A 9,845-nucleotide genomic window follows, 5' to 3' on the forward strand; every position below is an offset into this window, starting at 1 on the left:
GGTCAGTACTGAGGGCGTGCCACACTATCAGAGGGTCACGACTGAGAGAGTGCCGCCCTGTCAGCGGATCAGTACTGAGGGAGTGCCGCACTGTCGGAGGGTCAGTACTGAGGGAGGGCCGCACTGTTGGAGGGTCAGTACTGAGGGAGTGCTGCACTGTCACTGGATCAGTACTGAGGGAGTGCCGCACTGTCGGATGGTGAGTACTGAGGGAGGGCCGCACAATCAGACTTGTGTTGTATAGAATATAAAAAACAAATATTGAACCAAATTTTCAGACGTTTCGGCTACACATTCAGAGAAATCTCCCTCTGCCCATCAGCTCAATGGAGGACAAACATGTTGTTTAGTTTCATCATTAATAGGACAGCTGGACATTTGGCCAATGATTCTGAATAGATTGACAATTAGAAAGAGGAACAGTGAATCCAGGAAAGGTGTAGCTTACAATGGTCTCTATAAATTCGTGAACAAAACAACTGAGAGCAGACCAGAGGTGGGTACCAGTGTTTCCAGTGTATGAAAAGCTCTCTGTGTTTATAAACACTTCAGTATATTTCACTGTGTCCCACACTGTGAGGCCTCCCCTGGTCTGTGAGCTCTCTGTGTTTATAAACTCTGCAGTGTATTTCACTGTGACTACCACTGTGAGACCTCCCCTGGTCTGTCAGGTCTCTGTGTTTACAAACGCTTCAGTGTATTTCACTGTGACTAACACTGTGAGGCCTCCCCTGGTCCGCCAGCTCTCTGTGTTTCTAAACTCTGCAGTGTATTTCACTGTGACTAACACTGTGAGGCCACCCCGGTCTGTCAGCTGTCTGTGTTTATAAACTCTGCAGTGTATTTCACTATGACTAACACTGTGAGGCCTCCCCTGGTCTGTTAGCTGTCTGTGTTTATAAACACTGCAGTGTATTTCAGTAACTAACACTATGAGGCCTATCCTGGTCTGTCAGCTCAATTTGTTTATAAACTCTGCAGTATATTTCATTGTGACGAACACTGCGAGGCCTCTCCTGGTCTGTCAGCTCTCTGTGTTTATAAACTCTGCAGTGTATTTCACTGTGACTAACACTGTGAGGCCACCCCTGGTCTGTCAGCTGTCTGTGTGTATAAACTCTGCAGTATATCTCACTGTGACTAACACTGTGAGGCCTCTCCTGGGATGTCAGCTCTGTGTTTATAAACTCTTCAGTGTATTTTACTGTGACGAACACTGTGAGGCCTCTCCTGGTCTGTCAGCTCTGTGTTTATAAACTCTGCAGTGTATTTCACTGTGACTAACACTGTGAGGCCTCCCCTGGTCTGTCAGCTCTCTGTGTGTATAAACTCTGCAGTATATCTCACTGTGACGAACACTGCGAGTCCTCTCCTGGTCTGTCAGCTCTGTGTTTATAAACTCTACAGTGTATTTCACTGTGACTAACACTGTGAGGCCTCTCCTGGTCTGTCAGCTCTGTGTTTATAAACTCTTCAGTGTATTTTACTGTGACGAACACTGTGAGGCTTATTGAACATAGAACCTATGTGAGGCCTATAACAGTACAGGCCCTTCGGCCCTCGATGTTGTGCCGAACCTATTAACCTACTCTAAGATTAAACTAACTACCTACCCTTCATTCTATATTCATCCATGTACCTATCCAAGAGTCGCTTAAACGTCCCTAATGTATCTGCTTCTACTACCACCGCTGGCAGCGCATTCCACGCACCCACCACTCACTGTGTAAAGAACCCACCTATGACATCTCCCCGAAACCTTCCTCCAATCACCTTAAAATTATGCCCCCTGGTGATAGCCCTTTCCGCCCTGGGAAAAAGTCTCTGGCTATCCACTCTATCTATGCCTCTCATCATCTTATACCCCTCTATCAAGGCACCTCTCATCCTTCTTCGCTCCAATGGGAAAAGCCCAAGCTCCCTCAATCTTTCTTCGTAGGACATGCCCTCCAGTCCAGGCAGCATTCTGGTAAATCTCCTCTGCACCCTCTCTAAAGCTTCCACATCCTTCCGAATGAGGAGACCAGAACTGAACACAATCTTCCAAGTGTGGTCTAAAAGGGGTTTATAAAGCTGCAGCATAACCTCGCGGCTCTTAAACTCAATCCCCCTGTTAATGAAAGCGAACACACTATACGCCTTCTTAGCAACCCTATTAAATTGGGTGGCAACCTTGAGCGATCTATGGACATGGACCCCAAGATCCCTCTGTTCTTCAACACGACCAAGAATCCTGTGTTTAAGCCTGTATTGCACATTCAAATTCGACCTTCCAAAATGAATCACTGCACACTTTTCCAGGTTGAACTCCATCTTCCACTTCTCAGCCCAGCTCTGCATCCTGTCAATGTCTCGTTGCAACCTACAACAGCCTTCCACACCATCCACAACTCCAGCAACCTTCGTGTCATCGGTAAACTTGCTCACCCAGCCTTCCACTTCCTCATCCAAGTCATTTATAAAAATCACAAAGAGCAGAAGTCCCAGAACAGATGCTTGTGGAACACCACTGGTCACCGAGCTCCAGGCTGAATACTTTCCATCCACTACCACCGTCTGTCTTCTATGGGCCAGCCAATTCTGGATCCAGACAGCCAACTTTCCCTGAATCCCATGCCTCCTTACTTTCTGAAGGAGCTTACCATGGGAACCTTATCAAACGCCTTGCTAAAATCCATATACACCACATCCACTGCTCTTCCTTCTTCAATGTGTTTTGTCACATCTTCAAATAATTCAATAAGGCTTGTGAGGCATGACCGGCCCCTCACAATGCCATGCTGACTGTCTCTAATCAAACCATGCTTTTCCAAATAATCATAAGTCCTGTCTCTCAGAATCCTCTCCAATAATTTGCCCACTACCGACAAAAGACTGACTGGTCTGTAATTCCCAGGGTTATCCCTATTCCCTTTCTTGAACAAGGGAAAAACATTTGCCACCCTCCAATCATCCTGTACTACTCCAGTGGACAGTGGGACGCAAAGATCGTCGCCAAAGGCGACAGGTTGGGTATATCCCGTCTGGCCCCGGGGACGTATCTGTCCTCATATCATTCAAAATTTCCAGCACATCCTGCCTCTTAACCTCAACCTGTTCGAGCATATCAGCCTGTTCCACGCTGCCCTCACAAATGACCAGGTCCCTCTCACTAGTGAATACTGAACCAAAGTGTTCATTTCGGACTTCCCCTCCCTCCTCCGACTCCAGTCACAAGTTCGCTCCACTATCTCTGATCGGCCCTACCCTCACTCTGACCATCCTCCTGTTCATCACACAAGTGTAGAACGCCTTGGGACTTTCCTTCATCCTCCTCGTCAAGACTTTTTCATGTCCCCTTCGAGCTCTCCGAAGTCCATTTTTCATTTCTTTCCTGGCTACCCTGTAACCCTCCAGAGCCCTGTCTGATTCTTGCTTCCTCAACCTTAAGTAAGCTTCCTTCTTCCTCTTGACTAGCTGTTCCACATCTCGTCATCCAAGGTTCCTTCACGCTACCATCCCTTCCCTGCCTCATCGGGACAGACCTATCCAGCAGTCGCAGCAAGTGCTCCCTAAACAACCTTCACATTTCTGTCGTGCATTTCCCTGAGAACATCTGTTCCCAATTTATGCTCCCCAGTTCCTGCCTAATAGCATTGTAATTTCCCCTCCCCAATTAAATATTTCCCATCCCGTCTTCTCCTGTCCCTCTCCATGACCACAGTAAAGGTCAGGGAGTTGTGATCACTATAACCAAAATGCTCTCCCACCGAGAGATCTACCACCTGGCCTGGTTCGTTGCCAAGCACCAAGTCCAACATAGTCTCCCCTCGAGTCGGCCGATCTACATATTGAGTCAGGAAACCTTCCTGGACACACCTGACAAAAACTCCATCGAAACTATTTGCACTAAGGAGGTTCCAACTAATATTAGGGAAGTTGAAGTCACCCATGAAAACAACCCTGTTACTTCTGCACTTTTCCAAAATCTGCCTCCCAATCTGTTCCTCCGTGACTCTGTTGCTATTGGGGGGTCTATAGAAAACTCCCAATAAAGTGACTGCTCCTTTCCTGTTTCTGACTTCCACCCATAGTGACTCAGTAGACAATCCCTCCTCGACGACCTCCCTTTCTGCAGCTGTGATACTATCCCTGATTAGCAATGCCACTCCTCCACCTCTTTTCCCTCCCTCCCTATTCCGTTTGCAACATCTAAACCCCGGAACATCCAACATCCATTCCTGCCCCTGTGATATCCAAGTCTCCGTAATGGCCACAACACCGTAGCTCCAAGTACTGATCCATGCTCTAAGTTCATCACCCTTATTCCTGACACTTCTTGCGTTACAATAGACACACTTCAACCCATCACACCGGCTGCAAATTTGTCGTGTCGATTGTCTAACCTTCCTCACAGACTCTCTGCACTCTGTATCTGCCTGTTCAACAGCTACCCCATCCACTGATACGTAGCTCCGGTTCCCGTCCCCCTGCCAAACTAGTTTAAATCCTACCGAAGAGCTCTAGCAAACCTCCCGCCCAGGATATTGGTGCCCCTCCAGCTCAGATGCAACCCGTCCGTCTTGTACAGGTCCCACCTTCCCCAGAAGGTATCCCCATGATCCACATATCAGAAACCCTCCCTCCGACACCAGTTCGGCAGCCACGTGTTCAGCTGCACTCGCTCCCTGTTTCTATCCTCGCTGGCACGTGGCACCGGTATCAATCCTGAGGTTGCTACTCTGCTCGTCCTGCCTTTTAGCTTCCAACCTAACTCCCTATAATTGTTTTTCAGGTCCTCATCTCTTTTCGTAGCTATGTAATTGGTACCGATGTGTACCACAACCTCTGGCTGCTCTCCCACCCCTTTCAGAATCCTGTCGACTCGATTCGAGACATCCCTGACCCTGGCATCCGGAAGGCAACATCCCATCCGGCAGTCTCGGTCGCGACCACAGAATCTCCTGTCTGTTCCTCTTACCATTGGATCTCCTGTCACTATCGCTCTCCTATTCTCCCCCCATCCCTTCTGAACCACTGAGCCAGGCTCAGTGCCAGAGACCTGGCCGCTGTGGCTTTCCCCTGGTAGGTCATTCCCCCCGACCGTATCCAAAACGGTACACTTATTATTGAGGGGAACGGCCACAGGCGATCCCTGCACTGTGCACCTATTCCCTTTCCCTCCCCTGACGGTCACCCAGCTACCTTTATCCTGTAACTTAGGTGTCACTACTTCCCTATAACTGCTCTCTATCACCCCCTCAGCCTCCTGAATGATCCAAAGTTCATCCAGGTCCAGCTCCAGTTCCCGAACACGGTCTGTGAGGAGCTGGAGTTGGGTGTACTTCTCACCGGTGAAGTCAGCAGGGACACAAGTGACCCTTACCTCCCACATCCTGCAAGAGGAGCATGCAACTGCCCTTGCATCCATCCCCTCTGCACTCAATTCCTATGGGAGTTTGACAGTCTTTCTGCAAATTATGATCAATTCTTTTCGATTATCGGATCTATCTTACACTGAAGATCATTGAACACATTTAGTATCCCATCCTTGCTATTATCGGTGTCCCTGGTAAGTCTCTCTATCCAGGTATTAATGTTTTCAACCAAGTTTAACAACATTACTGTTCTTGTAATTTACTATGCCCTCCTTTTTGTTTTTTTCTTATCCCTGGCAAAACTCTATCTCCAGCTATGAGCTCTGTAAACCATTGCTACTTGTATTAGAGTTCATGTAATTTACTCTACCAACTTTTCTGCTGTTGCTGCCCCAGTTGAGTCCCTATTTCCCGCTATGTGAACTATAAATCCTGTTTGACTGAAATAATGTTCTTGCAATTTTAATTTTGGGAAGAGTGCTGCTCGTGTCACCGGTCTCCATAGGAAATTCTGTCCCCTATCCATGAACCACGTACCCCTCACTGGCTAATGTCTGAGGTTGAACCAGTTTGCATCCTCTGCGTTCTAGTTAACCCTGAGCTGAGTTCTTACTCCTTATTCATCCATCACCAAACCTGCCTAATGCCAGCTCTGTAATATCACCCGTCAGCCTCAGCTCATCTGCGGCATAAACCCTCATCTGTGCCTTTGTTGACATAGGAAGATAGAAAATAGGAGCAGGAGTCAGCCATTCGGCCCCTCGAGCCTGCTCCACCATTCATTATGATCATGGCTGATCATCCAATTCAATAACCTTTCCTGCTTTCCCCATATCCTTTGATCTATTTCACCCCAAGAGGTATATCTAACTCCTTCTTGAAAACATACAATGTTTTGACCTCAACTGCTTTCTGTGGCAGCGAATTCCACAGGCTCATCATTCTCTGGGTGAAGAAATTGCTCCTCATCTCAGTCCTGAATGGTGTAACCCGTATCCTTGGACTATGACCCCTGGTTCTGGACTCCTTCACCATCGGAGACATCCGTCCTGCTTCTGCCCTGTCAAGTCCTGTTAGAATTTTATAGCTCCCCCTCATTCTTCTGAACTCCAGCGAATATAATCCTAACCGACTCAACATCTCCTCATATGTCAGTCCCGCCATCTCAGCAATCAGTCTGGTAAACCTTCGCTGCACTCCCTCTATAGTAATATCATCCTTCCTCAGATAAGGAGACCAAAACTGCACACAATATTCCAGATGTGGCTTCAACAAGGCCCTGTATAATTGCAGCAAGACATCCCTGCTCCTGTACTCGAATTGTCTCGCTATGAAGGCCAACATACCATTTGCCTTCTTTACTGCCTGTTGTACCTGCATGCTTACCTTCAGTGACTGGTGTACGAGAACACCGAGGTCTCGTTTCATATTTCCCTCTCTCAGTTTATAGCCATTCAGATAATAATCTGCCTTCATGTTTTTGCTGCCAAAGTGGATAACCTCACATTTATCCACAATATACTGCATATGCCAAGCATTATCCCACTCACTTAACTTGTCCAAATCACCCTGAAGCCTCTCTGCATCCTCCTCAAAACCCACTCTCCCACACAGTTTTGAGTCATCTGCAAATTTGGAAATATTACATTTAGCTCCCTCATCTAAATCATTAAAGTATATTGTGAATAGCTGGGGTCCGAACAGCGATCTCGGCGGTACCCCGCTACTCACAGCCTGCCATTTGGAAAGAAAGACCCATTTATTCCTACGCATTGTTTCCTGTCTGCCAACCAGTTTTCTATCCATTGCAATACACTACTCCCCAATCCCATGCTTTAATTGTATACGCTAAGCGCTTATGTGGGACTTTGTCGAAAGTCTTCTGAAAGTCCACATAAACCACATCCGCTGGCTCCCCCTCAACAACTCTACGAGTTACATCCTCGAAGAATTCTCGTAGATTTTTCAAGAATGATTTCCCTTTCGTAAATCCATGTTGACTCTGCTCGATTCTACCACTGTTCTCCAAGTGCTCTGCGATAAAATCTTTGCTAATGGACGCTAGAAATTTCCCTGCTACTGACGTCAGGCTGACTGGTCTATAATTCCCTGCTTTCTCTCTATCTCCCTCTTTGAATGATGGAATTTGATTTGCGACCCTAACCAGTCTGTCGGAACTGTTCCAGACTCGATAGAACCTTGAAAGATGGCCACCAGTGCATCCATTATTTCTTGGGCCACTTCCTTAAGGACTCTGCGCTGTAGATTATCATGCCCTGGGAATGTATCGGCCTTCAATCCCGTCAATTTCCCCAACAGCATTTCTCTACTAATGCCGATTTCTTTCAGTTCCTCTCTCTCTCCCTAAGCCCTGTGTCCCCCAACATTTCTGGTATGATACCTGTATCCTCCTTTGTGAAGACAGAACCGAAGTATGCAATTAGTTGGTCAGCCATTTCTTTGTTCGCCAGTATAAATTCTCCTGTTTCTGACTATAAGGGACCGACATTTGTCTTCACCAATCTTTAAAACTTAAATCTACGCTTGACTCTTCCAATTCTATCCTGGTCACCCTACCAGTTATAAACCTCCATCAACCACAGCCCATCCAGAACTCTGCTGCCTGTATTCTAACTCACACCAAATCCCGATCACCCATCACCCCTGTGCTCAATGATCTACATTGGCTCCCGGTCTGGCAGCACATTAATGTTAATATTTTCATTCTTGTGTTTAAATCTCTCCATGGCATCACCCTTCCAATTAGTCCCATTCCCCTGCCCATTTCCATATTCCTGCAAATCTTTTGCCTTCAAGTCTTTTCTTCAATTCCCATTTAAAGAAGATTTCTTTCCCTCTGTATCTGTGTTGGCCACTATTTTCAGCTCGACAGTGTCACTGGGCCCAACGTCATTGAAGCGTGGATCCAAAAATTGTTTGAGCTGAGCTGCCGGTCACTTCCAGTGCTCCATGCTGAAGAGGGCTCTCGTCCTGGTTCACCAAGTATGTGATGGTAGTGTGCAGAGCGATCTGAACTGACATCAGTCAGCCATTCCGGCATCTTTGATATACGTCTTTGAAACTGAGTGATGAGGGAATGGTACATTGAGCAGTGTGGTGTTCGGTGTCGGAGATGACATGTGGAGATGAATTCACTGACATTGACCACCCGTGTCAGCTCATTATACTTCTTCTGGCACTGCTGCCAGATCCACGTGGACAGACGTCTTGCATTGACCTCTCTGCCCACCTGCTCCCGTTCCCTTTGTAGGACGTTCCTTGAGGGTCTCCACCCCATCCCAAAGAAACATGGCCTCTCTCCTCCTGTCACCCTCCATGACTAAGGCCTCTAGCACCATATCCGTGAACTGCAGAGCCCGTTCTCTGTCCTTGTATTCCATTTACCTTGTCTCCAATTGCAGCATTCACAGTCAGTAGCAGGCTTCTTTGGTTCAGTGCAGCTTCCCTTTAAGAGGGACAGACTGCCTTTGAAAGCTGAATGCTGACTGAAAGTTGAACCAGCCTCACACACAGTTCGGCCCTGTTAAGCGTGCAGACAGACAGCAGCGCGGGTCACCCTGGGCAGCGCGTAGAATTCATGGAAATGAGGAGGCAGCAGGAAGCTTGTGTGCCACCTGCCTCAACAGGAATGGGCACAGGCAGATCATGAATCGCAATCCCTACCCCTGAAAACTGGTACAAACTTCTCTTTCACTCTTGTCTCTATTTTCCTTCTTCTCTTTCACCCTTTCTCCCTCTCTCTCTGTGTCTCTTGTTCATATAATCAGAGATTGATGCAGCACAGAAGGAGGCTATTCGGTCCATTGTGTCAGTGCTGTCTCTTTGAAAGAGCTATTTAATTGTTCCACTTCCCTCCTCTTTCCCCAGACTCCTGTTTATTTTTCCTATTTAAGTATTTGTTAAATTCCCTTTTGAAAGATAATATTGTATCTGCTTCCACCATGTTTTCAGGCTGTAAATTCCAGATTCCAAGCACAGAACGGTAGGACCAACGATCCTTGGAAAGGTTGTGGCAGAGAAGGAGGCCATTCAGCCCATCGTGTCTGTGCTGGCTGAAAAACTCTAGCCGCCCAATCTGATCCCACCTTCCAGCCGCTGGTCGATAGCCTTGCAACTTACAGCAATTCAGGTACATGTCCAGGTGCCTCTTAAAAGAATTGAGGGTTTCTGCCTCCACCACTGTTACTGGCAGTGAATTCCAGACATCCACCATCCTCTGGATGAAAAGGCTTTTCCTCATTTCCCCTCTAATCCACCTCCCAAGCACCTTAAAGCTGTGCCCATTGGTAATTGACCACTCGGCTAGGGGAAACAGGTTCTTCCTGTCTACTCTATCTGGGCCCCTCATAATTTTGTGCATCTCAATTAAGTCACCCCTCTACCTCCTCTGTTCTGCAGAAAGCAATCTTAGCCTATGCAATCTTTCATCATGGGTGCAATTTTACATCACTGGCATCATTCTTGTAA

Source organism: Heterodontus francisci, unplaced genomic scaffold, assembly GCF_036365525.1.
Source record: "Heterodontus francisci isolate sHetFra1 unplaced genomic scaffold, sHetFra1.hap1 HAP1_SCAFFOLD_490, whole genome shotgun sequence".
Lineage (NCBI taxonomy): Eukaryota > Metazoa > Chordata > Chondrichthyes > Heterodontiformes > Heterodontidae > Heterodontus > Heterodontus francisci.